We start from the raw sequence: 15,408 nt of genomic DNA on the forward strand, positions 1-15,408 counted from the left end.
CACTATAATACCAGAATTACTCCATTCTTTTCATCTTTATTAATGCTCTTATTGACAATTCAATTTTCCATCAAACATAATGAAGATTGCTTTCATTTTTGTTCCTTCTATTTTCTTCCTTTCACATAAATCCCCTAATACACTCTTCACTCATAACCCCTTTGCCACCCCACTACCACATTGTGTTGCATCTCTGGGTGGATGCTTATATAAAAAAAAAAATAATAAAATAAAAATAAATGACTTACTCAGCAAAGTACATACAACAGATACCCTTACCAACCCATTGACTCATTCATCTATAATTATAGACTATAAAAACCATTTTTGGTCGTTTTTGCTAATGTTATTTCTATGATAATACTTTTTTCTCTGCCTAGAACTGATGAGGGGGAAAAAACAAAAATACATCATTGACCCTACACTATCGTTAATTGCTGCTACAAGCTAATATCAATACTTCGCTTGTTGACTCTGAATCTTAATAGTATTGACTCCTTGCATTGGCACTTGACCAAATTTTTGTAGAGTAAAGAGATGGATCCAAATCAATTAAATCAGCCCTAATATATTACAGGTACTTTAAAGCAGCTAACTGGCAGAATCATTAGCAAGTTGGGAAAAATGCTAAACGGCATTTCATCTGTCTCTACATTTTGAGTTCAAATTCTTCCAAGGTTCACTGCTTTTCATCTTTTGGAGTCAATAAAATAAGTACCAGTTGTGTACTGGAAGCAATGTAATCAGCTAGCATCCTCTGCCACAATTGCTGGCCTTGTGCCAAAATTTGGAACCAATATATTACTGGTACTTTAAGGTGGCAACCTGGCAGAATCATTAGCAAGCCAAGCAAAATGTTTAGTGGCATTTCATCCATCTTTATGTTCTGGGTTCAAATTCCACCGAGGTTGACTTTGCTTTCATATTTTCAGGGTCGATAAAATAAATACCAGTTGAGTACTAATGTTAATGTAATCGACTAGCACCCTCCCCTGAAATTGCTGGCCTTGTGCCAAAATTTGAAACCAATATATTACTGGTACTTAATCATATTAATCCTAGAGGCAGCTAAAAGCAGAACCTGATATAGTTTGAAATCAAATACGAAATGAAAGAAATTTTTTCTTTGCTTTTTTTTTTAAAAACTGTTTAAACCCCCCAGGAGTGATAAGACAAATATTGTTATGTTCCTTCTGAACAGTTCCAAATTGATAGCTGGGGAGGAAAAAAAAATTGCAAGGATGAAATTCCAGAGGGATAATGTTCTGAGGAATAAGGATTAGGTGTTATTGTTGTTAGTGCAGAATCTGGGGCATAGGCAGACACAGTATAGGAGACAAGAGAGTTGGGAATACCTGAGAGGAGATGGTACAAGGCCAGGTAGTTCTGAAGAGCAGTCCAAGTAAATGCTAAAACAAATGTTTAGCTTTCTCTCTCTTTTCGTGGTGCAAGTCATTTGGGTTTGTGTGTGTGTAAAGTGGACAAGAGATAAATTTCTTCAGAATAAGATGCTAATCTATATTCATTAACATTCCTTGACAATTTTGGTACATATTCTCCAAACAGATGAGTAAAATAAGGTGCATGTTATTAAGAGCCACTGACTGACTGAATTCATAACAAAATGCTTGGAATGGATTTAAACTCCAAACTTACAATATGGTTCTCCCGTATTATATATTTCATAAGGCAAAATTTACTGCCATGAATATCTAATTATTTTTGCCAACTCTTTGATTTCTTTTGACCATCACCACCATCTTCACTATCATCATCTGTTTCCCATGGTAACACAGGTTGGACTATTTAACAGGAACTGACGAACCAAGGGACTGTGCTGTGCTCCAATGTCTACTTTAACATGGTTTCGACTTGGGATCATTTTTAATGATGCAACAATGATAATTTATGCAGGAAAAGGGAGATGTAGTTAATTGATTGACACCTACTGTGAAATCCAGAAAGTAGGTATTAGATCTATAAATTTGAGTTTATTTTGAAGTAGAAGTATAGTTAGTACTACAAATTCTTCTCAACAACAAAACAGTGACAACATGGGTATATACAATGTTGTTGCTTACCCTCATCACTTTTTATTATTCAGACATAGAATCACAAGATCTTGGTTTCAATTTCTGAACCAGCAGTGTGTTGTGTTCTTGAGCAAAAGACTCCAATTCACATTGCTCTGCGATAACTTCAACATCTGACATGTGCACCTGTGAAAGCAATCATCAGTTTCATTAAGATAGTGAGCTAATATACAGCACAAACACTTTACCACTATAAGCAAGTCTGTGAGTGACCACCATGTGTGTGTGTTGTTGTATGCATATATCTTTCAACAAGGTGCATCAGCCAGGGGATATTAACATTGGTAAATAACCAGTGCTCTCCAAATGAAGTCCTTTGCACTGAATTATAGTCGATCTCTTGTCACTATTTCACTCAGGAACACATTAAACAAGCAAAACAAGTGATTGGAAACCTGTAACTAACATTAATATTTTTCACAGATATGATATCAAATAAATAAAGCATTTGAATAAACAAGTAATTGTTAGTTAATAGCATTCAGCTTTTGCTCATCATAACAATTAATTATTGTCTTGATACTGTGACTAATGTTGTTACATCTTTGTTAATTGTTATGTTCTTTTTATCTTGTCTATATTATTACATCACAATATGGCGAATTAGTAGAATTATTTGAGTGGTGGACAAATTCCTTGACAAAGTGCTATCTAGTTACAGCTGTTTATGTTCTAAGTTCAAATACCATCAGGCTCCATTTTGTCATTCATTTTTTGAGGGTCAACTAATAAATGTACCAGCCAAATACTGGGGCAATCCAACCAACTGTATTCTCATCACCACAAAAAAAAAGAAAAAATTTGTAGCTTAGTACTAATGCTAGAAATCAATATCATTATCATCATCATCATTTTAACATCCACTTTTCCATGCTTCCATGGGTTGGACTGAGTTTGTTGGAGAAGATTTTCCAGGGTTAGGTGCCCTTCCTATGACCAACCTTCATCTGTTTCCAAATAAAATAATGTTTTCTCTTGGCCAGACATGTTTTTACAGGAAATGAACGACACTGCTTGCATGACAGTGACACTCGTTTACAACTATCATGCAAGGAGACACTAGCACACACATACATGTGTGTGTGTGAACTCAGAATGTAAAGACAGACGAAATACCGCTAAGCATTTCGTCCGGCATGCTAACGTTTCTACCATCTCACTGCCTTACATCATAAAGATATTAAGAAGCAAATGGATCACCTTTGTTTGTCATTATATTTTCCTTCAAGATGCTTGAGATGTTGACTTTTTTTTGCTTTTTGTTTTGTTTTCAGTGTTAACCATAAACTCCAAGGACTGGTGGTGTTTTCGTTAAGCTCCAGGTCAGTCCTGATCAGGCACACTGATCAGTCAACCATGACCATCCTGTTGTTAATTTCAATCCTGCACGTAATGTTTCTTTCCTTTTATAAAATGACAGTTTCCTGTTAATCACACACTGTCATCATCATCATCATCATCATCATCATCATTGAAAGCGGATGTTAAACGATGATGATGATGATAATGATGACAGTGTGTGATTAACAGAAAACTGCCTGCTATTTCTAGCAGGTTGAGTGACTGCATATAGGTTTCCTTGTTGGTCTGCAATCTACAAGGCTTGGATATTGCCATACTTAAAAATAAAAAGAAAGAAGAAATAATAGCATCAATTAATATTGGTTTTTTTTTTTTTACATAGTATATTATCTGAATATACTTTGGAATTTTTCTTATTTCTTTTAAATATTAAATACACATTCTCGAAGCCAGTGCTGTAGCATGGGCTTGGCTGTGATAGCTAAAACAAACTGTAAGACTAAAGAACCTGCAACATTGTCTTAGTATCAAAGTAGTTGGTATCTTATAATATTTTTTCTTACTCACGCATGGTATGTGTGTGTGATTTAGTGTGTTTACCTCATAGCTCTACACCTAAATACTTCATTTAGTACAGCGAGTCAACACTTTTACCGATAAAACCTTCATAAAAATGTAAAATATATCTAGACTTATCTCCTGTATTTACCAATGAAAAAGAAAATAAAATTAATATGTGCTATCAACTAATATCTTTTTTCACTTTTTTTTCTGCATATCTGAATATATCTTAGCTTTTTAATAATATTAAGTATACTTTCATCTACTTAACTGTCCATTTGCAACAATCTGTTTGTGACATCTCTAGCATGAGTAGAACCATTTCATGCAGAAGTTTTCTTTAGTTTAAACATTTTTCATAGTATTAATAATACTCAGCGCAAGATGTTATTGTTGTTGTTTAGACCCAAGTCAGCTTTCATCATACTGATTCACAATCAAAGACACTCTTGCCATGACCATCTAGTCTTTTACCTTCTTTTGTTATGGTGGTAGTTACATTATCAACTATGTTCCTTTTTTAAGAAGCTAGGTGTGATTTGAGCGATGTTTGACTGTTGCTTCTAGTAATTTAAGTGACCCTTTAGAGGTTTCTTAATTCACTCGGGGTAAAATGTTGTGATGTTAGGTAGCATTAACAGTGTTCAGTGAAATAAAGTGATTTGACATGGCTTGAAATTGGGTCGTAGACTCAGATCAGAATAGCGCTTACTCTCACACATCACATCACAAGTAAACTCTAAGTAGTAAAAGATGTATGAAGTTATAGCTCTGATCCTCTCTCTCTCTCTCTCATCTGTTGAGTATTTATTATTCTGCTGCAACATATTTCGAACAATCTAAATGGCAGTAAAACACAAGGCAACATTAATACTAACAGAAGTTTAGAAATAAAGAGATAGTTTCTGAGAATTCTCCTTCATAAGTTTCAAGTCAAATGGAAAGAGATATATTATTCACATGTCCACTATGCGCTTCACAAAATCTATTGTGTATGGCAATGAAAACATTCTGCTGAGTTATAAAAAGCTACTTCAAAGACTCATTAAAAATACCCTTCAAAGACTACAGCATTAACATTACAGTTTGGAAACTACTGGTTACAACATCCTAAATTCATGAACGGAGGCCAAAGCTACTGAGAAACTAATAAGTAGGAAGAAAATCCCACTAAAAGCAGTCTGTCCAAAATCACAACCATTTGGCTCTTGGATGCCATTATCAGAGTCCACTCTATTGTAAGCATTTGGCCCAGGTTTCTGATATGAAGAAAATCTATTATTAAAGTTGTGTTCCCTCCTTTTCCTCAACCCTTCCTCTTTTGACCACACCATTATTATTATTATTATTATTATTATTATTATTATTATTATTATTATAATATAAGACTTCAAATTTTGTCCATGTGTGCACTACATATGGAGGAGACATCTTCACCTAGATTGACCTGACCTGGCTAGTCTTCTTTGAGTATGCTATTATTTGTAATTATCTGAGATCATAATCATCATTTGCCTGCAGTAGATGATTAACATAGGATTAATTAATTACAAAGAATTTAATGGAAAATAATTTAGTCTTTCTCTAGTTATTTGAATTCATTAAAATAATTATGTTGTGTTATTGGAATTCATTAAAATAATTTACTACTGTTGCATTATTAGAAGTTTGCTAAGAGAGAGAAAAAGTACGGCCATGGAAAGCAGATTATTGTTGATACTATTTTGAAAGTATGGTCATGTGAAAGGAAGAAATAATACTTCTTACTGCACAGGCATGATTGTGTGGTAAGAAGCTTGCTTCCCAACTGCATGGTTCCAGGTTCAGTCCCACTGCATGGCACCTTGGGCAAATGTTTTTTACTATAGCCTCAGGCTGACCAAAGCCTTGTGAGCGGATTTGATAGACGCAAACTGAAAGAAGCCCGAACGGACAGACGCCCGGTCTGTCCGTGCCCGCCACCTCCGCCGTTCGTACGCACTCTTCCTCGCCCGTTCCTGCCTGCCTGCTTGCCGCCCTCACCGTCATTGCCTCTGTGGCCGCCGCCGCCATCTTCAGTCAGCATTCGCTCTGTGAATCGGGATGGCACCTGTGCCCAGCGTCGCCTTTCTGGCACTTGTGTCCGTGGCATGTGTAAGGACTTTTGAGCGAGATCGTTGTCAGTGCCCCTGGACTGGCTCTTGTGTGGGTGGCACATAAAATACACTATTTTGAGCATGGCCGTTGCCAGTACCGCCTGACTGGCCTTCATGCCGGTGGCACGTAAAAGCACCCACTACACTCTCAGAGTGGTTGGTGTTAGGAAGGGCATCCAGCTGTTGAAACTCTGCCAAATCGGATTGGAGCCTGGTATAGCCATCTGGTTTCACTAGTCCTCAGTCAAATCGTCAAATCGTCCAACCCATGCTAGCATGCAAAGCGGACGTTAAACGATGATGATGATGATGATATATATATATATATGTGTGTGTGTATCTTTGTATTTGTCCCCCACCATAGCTTAAGAGTTCAGCAAAAGAGATCGATAAAATATGTACCAGCCTTAAGAAAAAAATAAATGTAGTGGGGTTGATTTTTTTGAACTAGGTGATGCCCCAGCATCACCAGTCTTTACTGAAACAAGTAAAAGATAAGTGGGCAGTTTTTTAATATATTTTTGTTTCACTTTAAGCAGCTAAATCCTATATAATCTTGAAATCTTAATAATAATAATGATTCTTTCTAAATTTGGCACAAGGTCAGCAATTTTGAAGGGAGGGCGCAAATTGATTACATCAACCCCAATATTTGACTGGTATTTCATTTTATTGAATCAGAAAGAATGAAAGCCAAAATTGACCCCCAATGGTATTTGAAATCAGAATGCAAAGAGCTGGAAGAATTGCCACCAAGCATTTTGGCCAATGCACTAATGTTTCAGCCAGATTGCTGTCTTAATTATAATTACCATAATAATTATTTCCGACTTAGGTACAACTTTAGGTAAAAGCACCCAAGCGGTGTCACATAAAAGCACCTGTACAGTGCCACGTAAAAGCCCACAGTACACTCAGTAAAGTGGTTGACATTAGGAAGGGCATCCAGTTGTAGAAACCATGCCAAATCAGACTGGAATTTGGTGCAGCACCCCAGCTTGTCAGCTCTGGTCACACCATCCAACCCATGCCAGCATAGACAGTGGATGTTAAATGATGATGATGAAGACTAGGCAATACCATCATCTCTAGTACTTTATTTTATCAACCCCAGAAGGATGAAAAAGCAAAATTCTACTTGTTCACTACTTCCCTAATAATAAAAACAATATGTAGTATTATGTACGAAGGTGCATGGCTCAGTGGTTAGAGAGTCCGGTGCACAATCATAAGGTAGTGAGTTTGATTCTTGAACCGGGTTGTGTGTTGTATCCTTGAGCAAGACACTTTATTTCACGTTGCTCCAGTTCACTCAGTTGTAGAAACGTGTTGCGACGTCACTGGTGACAAGCTGTATCAGCTTGGCCCTTTCCCTTGGACAACATCGGCAGCATGGAGAAAGGAAGCTGGTATTCATGGGCATTTGATGGTCTTCCATAAACAACCTTGCTCAGACTTGTGCCTCTGGAGAGTAACTTTGTAGGTGCAATCCCATGGTCATTCATGACCGAAGGGGGCCCTACTAGTATTATGTGACCCCACCCGTCAACTCTTGGAGTGGTTATTTCACTCTTTCTATGGTGTGAGAGACACATTTCATCGTTTTGTAGTACAAATCATGTATATCAAAGGTCAAAGGTTTTAAAGTTCAGAAGTGGTCGTTGCAGATATGTCATTAAACAGTGAAATTAATGCTAAACGAAACATTACAGTAATTTACATTACAGTATTTCATTTTGTCTTTTGTTTCAATCATTGGGATGTGTCCATGCTGGGGCATCACATTGAAAGGTTTTAGTCAAGCAGGTTGACCACCAGTACTTATTTTTTTCTAAGTCTGGTACTTATTTTACCCATCTGTTTTGCCGAACCTCTAAGTTATGGGAACATAAACAAACCAACACCAGTTGTCGAGTGATGGTGGAGGGACAAACACTGATGCATGCACACATACACACTCACGTATGCATACAACAAGCTTACTCTCAGAGTTGTACCAAATCCATTCACAAGGCACTGGTCAACCCAGGGCTTTCTTAGCCCAGATTCCATGCAATGGGACTGAACCTAAAACTATTTGATTGAGAAGCAAACTTCTTAACCACACAGCTATGATTTCTTAAACTGACACAGGGCTGCAAGTGTGCAGTTGATCAAATCAACTCCATTATGTATCCTTTAGTTGCTACCTCGATATATCTAACCAACAAAGGAGCCACTTCATGACTTTTAACCTGCTAGAAATAGCAGACAAATCTCCCTCAAATCATATCCTGCACTATGGCTGAATAAAAGGCAGGGTAGTCATAACTGGAATGCTTTTGATTATAAGTATCCTCAACCAAAACTGATATGATCTAAACAATAACAATAACTTCAGCATAGAGTTTGTAATCAAATCTTCTCCTGTGTGTTTTGGGATAAGGACTTTATTTTCCATTAACCTAGCTCTCAGAATAGACCCCAGATCATCTGGGAATTTAATCTGTGGTAACTCTATATTCTGTCCAGGAGAAGATTTATCACTCATTCGCATAAAGCCATGAAACTTAAGTTAAGTACCAACACTTAAAAGCTTCTCAGGGCTGAAGAAGAATTCATAGTTTTACGTTTCAATTTACAATATATGCCTTGTATTTATTTTATTAAGCCCAAGGGACAGAAAATGAAAAACCTTGCCCAAAAATCTAACATGAGCAGTAAGGTTTTTTAATTTTGTCATGAGGCCACAAATTTAAGGAAAGAGTTTTAGTTGATTTAACTGATCATAGTATGTGACAACAGATACTTATTTTATTGATCCTATGGGGAAGAAAGACAAAGCCTACTCCATTACAATTTGAGCTTACAAAATACAGAGACAAGACTATAGATGTTATAAAGTACATAGTTAGATGCTCTACCAATTATGTTATTTCACTATCCTAATAATAATTTCTCATGTCAGCACATGACTGTAAAATGTGTTGGGGAGAGGTCTTCAATTGAATTAACCCTGTACATGACTGAATTGTGTGTGTGTGTGTGAGAGAGAGAGAGAGAGAGAGAGAGAGAGAGAGAGAGAGAGAGAGAGAGAGAGAGAGAGAGGTGGCAGAATTGTTAGCATGCTGGGCAAAATGCTTAGCGGCATTTTGTCTGTCTTCACATTCTGAGTTCAAATTCTGGCATGGTCCACTTTGCCTTTCTTCCTTTCAAGGTTGATAAAATAAGTACTAGTTGAGCACGAGGTTGATGTAATTGATTTAGCCGCTCCCCCAAAATTGCTGGCCTTATGACAGCAATTATGCCAAAATAGGAAGCCATTATCATAAAGGAGAATGATGGGCAAAGTAAGTCCTGTTACTGTTTTAAATTAGAAGAAACAGGGATAGAATTATACACCGTAAAGTATTTTAGTCCAAGGTTCTTTCAGTTTTGGAACCTCTATGTGGATCCTTGACTTGCTAGAAATAGCAGACAAATATCTTTCAGATCAAACGTTACCATCCTAGAAAAGAAGACTACATTGGATGATGTGTGATCTTAGAGGTTACTGTTTCTAGAAGAAAAAAAGATGTTTCAAAATATATAGATACTTGACTTGCAAGAAATAGCAGGCAAATATCCTTCAAATTATACCCTACCATCTTAGAAAATAAGACTACATTAGATTATGTGACCCTAATTGTACTACATCTTGGGGGGAAAAAATGAGTTTTCAGTATACAAGACAATGCTGCCAGACTAACAAAACTTGCTTCAGCATTGAATATGTTTCAGCTATAGTAATAATACATGTTTCGATAATGAATATATCACAGCTAGTTTCAATATTGGACTTATCGCAGGTAGACTAATAAATATATGCTTCAATATTGAACATATCCCAGCTAGATAAATAAATGCAAATGTCAGTACTGAGCATATCATAGCTAGTTTGGCACTACATGTCTCAATATTGAACAGCTAGATTAATAAATACATGTGTCAGCATTGAAGATATCTCAAATAGACCAACAGTACATGCTTCAGTATTGAAAATATCCCAGTTAGTCTAAAAATACATGCTTCAATATTGGAAATATCCCTGCTAAACTAATAAATCCAAAAAAAGTAAGAAAGAAAGAAAGGAATATTAAATCCATCATCAATTACAATTCTGTAGTTTTCACCACTAACCCTGTACCTATCTCTGTCTTTTTCTCTCATTAAATTACCTCATTATTGATGGATAGATTTTGCATGTGTTTATTATTGTATTTGTTAATAATAATAATAACAGAAGCATTATTATTATCAACATCTTCATCATCATTTTCTATTGTCCCTCTCATCCTTTGCCCTGGTGGCGAATAAAAGAAATCATTATTATTGTTATCAATAATAATAATGATAATTTTTCATTTTAATTGCTCTGGCATGTAGTCTACTTATCACTTAACTGGCATATCACTCCATCCTTTGATAATACAGAACATTAATTCCTTATTTTTACGTTCTGCTATACTGTAGCCTTTAACCATTATTACTTAGATTATTAACAAATTGATGTACATTTCACAGAAGCAAAGTACTTCATTCATTTTTTTTTCCTTTTTTGTTTTATCTCTTTCCTCCCATCTAATCTAAGAATCTAATGAGAAGATCTGAAGCATTTTTTGCTTCCACCCTGCCAAAATTTGGATCATTCTTCCATCATATTTGATCATCATAAGTATAACTGCTTAACATCACTATATTTTTTGTATTTTTAATTTTTGGTTTTATAAATCATTTTACAACTATATTTTTTTAATAAGTATTCGCATGGGTTAGATAGTATTATAATTATCCATATTTGTAAAAGCTCTTAGTATGTGTTTCACTCTGGTATCTCTAATTGTCTGACTGCTACTACAGGACATAAAAGGACAAAGACATAGACTACATACACTATATATATATATATATATATATATATATATATATATATATTGTGTGTGAAAGCAAGTGGCCTAGTGGTTAGGGTGTTGCACTCATGTTTGTTAGATTGTAGGTTCAGTTCCTGGACCAGACAACACTTTACATTCTTGAGCAAAGCACTTCATTTCACATTGCTCTGAAATCATTTCAAAATCTGACATGTGGCACACTTGTGCACTTTGTACAGGAAATGCTGGTTTGATGGAGGGAGTGAACTTATGTGAACACAAACATTTGATCAATATAAGCAAATCATCTGTGTGGTTGTTCAGCAAGAAATTGGAAAAACCCTTGTCCATTGTTTAATGATGGAAGAGTCCATAATATATATGACAGGCTTCTACACAGTTCCTGTCTATTAAATTCTACTTGGAAGATATTGGCCAATCCAAGGCCATAGCAGAAGAGACAACTGCCCCTTCTTTTGACTTTCTGGAAGATTGGATGTAGTAAGAAACTCTGAGTAGTAAAGACAGATGAAATACCGGATGATGATGATGATGATGATGATGATGATGATGATGATGATGATGATGATGATGATGATGATGATGATGATGATGATGATGATGATGATGATGATGATGATGATGATGATGATGATGATGATGATGATGATGATGATGATGATGATGATGATGATGATGATGATGATGATGATGATGATGATGATGATGATGATGATGATGATGATGATGATGATGATGATGATGATGATGATGATGATGATGATGATGATGATGATGATGATGATGATGATGATGATGATGATGATGATGATGATGATGATGATGATGATGATGATGATGATGATGATGATGATGATGATGATGATGATGATGATGATGATGATGATGATGATGATGATGATGATGATGATGATGATGATGATGATGATGATGATGATGATGATGATGATGATGGTGGTGGTGGTGGTGGTGGTGGTGGTGGTGGTGGTGGTGGTGGTGGTGGTGGTGGTGGTGGTGGTGGTGGTGGTGGTGATGATGTAGTAGTAGTAGTAGTAGTAGTAGTAGTAGTAGTAGTAGCATGAATCTAAAGGAGCTTTGTTTTGCTATTTCTGACCATATAAAAGTTCTGTCATTTATTCAAGAAGGGCTAAAGAGGAACAAACGAGTCATCACCATTTCTGTCAGTGTGAGTGAGTATGGTTAGCAAGGAAAGAAAGTTGGTCATTAAAATAGGAAAGAGGAGGAAAGAGCATCAAAAATGAAACCAACACATGTCATACAACTGAGCATGTGTCATCATTGTCATGGTGGTGGTGTCCGCTTTACATTTGCTTTTTACGCTGGCATGAGTTGGATGGGTTGTTGCTACTCTCTTAGATGGGTTGAAGGACCACATCTTTTTCATCTTATTATTTTCCTTTTGTTTCTCCTCTTTTTCCCTTTAGCTTGTTTCCCCACCACTGTCATACCCTATGACAGGAATTCTATATATGTGCGTGTATGTGTGTTATATATGTGTGTATATGTGTGCGTATGCATGAGCGTGTGTGTAAATTGCATCATTTCTTCTGTCGTAACTTGCCTGAAGGACCCTGTTCAACCACAGATTTATTTCCTGCAAGTTTGACAAATACCTGACAATGAAATTGTTGATTTCCAGATAAGAAAGAAAATGTGTGCCAATATTTATTACTTTCCCAAAGGTATTAAAGAAATTGGTAAAACACTGACTTCAGCATTATGTGGAACATGTTCTGGTTTCCATCTTTTCAGAATTAAAATAGTACCAATTACATTTTGAGTTTGGTAATATTGGCCTGTACTCCTTCCTCTTCAAACTTGTATCTTTCCATCAATTCAATGTTAGAAGAATGGGCAAAATTTTTAGAGCAACAGATATAATGCCTTGCAGTGTTAGTTAGAGTTCCTTATTTCCTGAGTTCCAATCCTGCTATGGTCAACTTTGATCAAATAAAGTAACAGTCAAATACTGGAGTCAATATAATTGATTATTCTCTTTTCTGAAATATCTAGCCTTGTATCTGATTTGACTCTTAGAAAAAATGTTTTGTTGTATATCTTTCACTTCTCGATGGACTCACTTCAAACACTACTGAGATTAACTTTGCTTTTCATCTCTCCAGAGTCAATAAAATAAAGCACCAGTCTACTACTTGGGTTGAAGGTATTGACTAATACCATTCCCTCAAAAGTGCTGGCCTTGTGCCAAAATAAGAAACCATTATAAAAGTGGTGAAATGGCACAATCATTAGAGTATCAGAAAAAATGCTTTGCAGTATTCTGGCTATTTACATTTTGAGTCAACTTTGCCTTTCATCCTTTTGTGGGGTCAATGAAATAAGTACCAGTTTAGCACTGGGCGGAGATCAATGTGATCGACCAGCCCTCTTCCTTCAAATTTCAGGCCATGTGCCTAAAGTGGAAAGAATTATTATTGGTTTCATATTTTGACAGAAGGTCAGCAATTTCAGGAGTGGGAGTAAATCAATTACATTGACCCCTGTGCTCAACTGGTACTTATTTTATCATCCCCTGAAAGGATGAAAATCAAAGTTGGCCTCAGCAGAATTTGAACTCAGACCATAAAAACAGGCAAAATGTTGCTAAGCATTTTGCTTGATGTGCTAATGATTCTGCCAGCTCACCACCTTTGAATGGAATATTATTAATGCCTTTGTTTCAGGTTTGTAAGAAAATGATAATTTTCAGAACTGTACACATTGTGTGTGTGTGTGTTGTGTGTGTGTGTGTGTGTGTGTGTGTGTGTGTGGTGTGTGTGTGTGTGTGTGTGTGTGTGTGTGTGTGTATGTGTGTGTGTGTGTATGTGTGTCAGAGAGAAAGAGAGAGAGAGAGAGAACTAGGAAATGGCTGAGCCAACAGTATCAAAAAAATACCTTGTGGTGTTTGGTTGTTTTGTTTTACATCCTGGTTATGTCCCTTTATACGTGGATCAACTTTGCCTTTGTCCTCTTATGCTCAGTAAAATAGGTAGCTAAGAAAATGTTGGGGTCAAAATAATCACTAGCCCTTGATGGTAGTGCCCCATTATGATCAAAGCCCTCTTACAAACACCAGAAAAGGAGTTAAAAGCAAAATACAAACTACAATGTGTTAGGGTTGCAATTCATTTAGTCACACAGTTTGTACAATTTTCAAAATTAATGCAATCTGTTGCACATCTGTGCTTACCTTCTTTTACTCATTTTGCTGGAGCCCTGCCTTGAAAGATTTTAGTCCAACACATTGATCTTAGTACTTATGTTGTTTCTTTTTAAAGTCAGTTACTTATTCTATCAGTTTCTTTTGCCAAAACACTAAATTATAGGGACATAAACAAACCAACTGGTTGTCAATTAGGGGTAGGCGTGACAAACACAGACATAAAGACACACACACACATACACATATGGGTTTCCACACAGTTTCCCTGTACCACGTTCACTTGGAAGCATTGGTCTACCCAGGGTTATAAGAGAAGATACCCAAAATGCTGTGCAGTGGGATTGAACCTGAAACCGCATGGTTGCAAAGTGATCTTCTCAACCACACAGCCATTAGTGCACCTATACATCAAGAATTTTAAAATTTATATTCTAGCCACTTAACTTTCCTTGATCTCATTCGTTCACAAATATGTACACAGTGAAGAATCAATCTTGCTGGTTTACTGATTCACAAGAGAACCTGCGCCAGTGAGAGAGTGCCTGTGTTGTTGCTCAACCGGGCAGACACAGCAGTCAAATCTTCAAATTTCATCCTGCCTCTCTTATAAAAAAAAAAGAGAACAAACGCAAACACACACACGCGCACACACATATATGGAATAATGTGGTCTTGGATGTATTATACTAATAATCATCATTTGAAAATCTTTGATCATAGTTTTACTCAATCACACCTGACCTAGGGCTACACAACAACAACTGCACACTTTAGCACTGACACTTTACACTCACAAACTTGCATTTCAATAAACAGGAAGAAAATAGACGATGAACATGAAATGATTTCAGAGGTTTTCTTCTTTCAATTTTACCTTCTTTTTTTTTTATGATTGATTCAACACATGCTGGTCTGTTAATTAACTCTTTTCAATATTAATCTATGTCATTACAATCTGCCATCCCCTGCCTCACACACACACACACACACACACACACACATGCATGCACACACACACACACTGGCACACACATTGAAAAGAAATACCTGTATTTGTATGTAATTATGCGGATTGTTTTCTTGACATCAGGATTAAGATTTAAATGGAAATTACAAGATTTAAAAGAAATTTCCAGGATTTTGATAGATTAACTCTATCAAGAGAACATATTACTCTAGCATGTATGTTCGGTTTAGATATGTTTGTGTTTTGGTGTAAATAA

The 15,408-nt window shown here is 36.3% G+C and overlaps 1 protein-coding gene across 2 annotated transcripts in view; it reads left to right on the plus strand.

The window, feature by feature from the left end:
- Positions 1–15,408, plus strand: part of LOC106881088 (uncharacterized) — a 925,009-nt gene that overhangs the window by 490,567 nt on the left and 419,034 nt on the right. For both annotated transcript variants that reach the window (XM_089361538.1, XM_089361539.1), the window contains one exon: positions 3,332–3,482. The gene's annotated coding sequence lies outside the window, so the exon portion shown is untranslated. The remainder of the gene's footprint in view (positions 1–3,331; positions 3,483–15,408) is intronic.

This window comes from Octopus bimaculoides, chromosome 13, assembly GCF_046866305.1.
Source record: "Octopus bimaculoides isolate indiv1 chromosome 13, ASM4686630v1, whole genome shotgun sequence".
In the NCBI taxonomy this organism is placed as follows: Eukaryota; Metazoa; Mollusca; class Cephalopoda; order Octopoda; family Octopodidae; genus Octopus; species Octopus bimaculoides.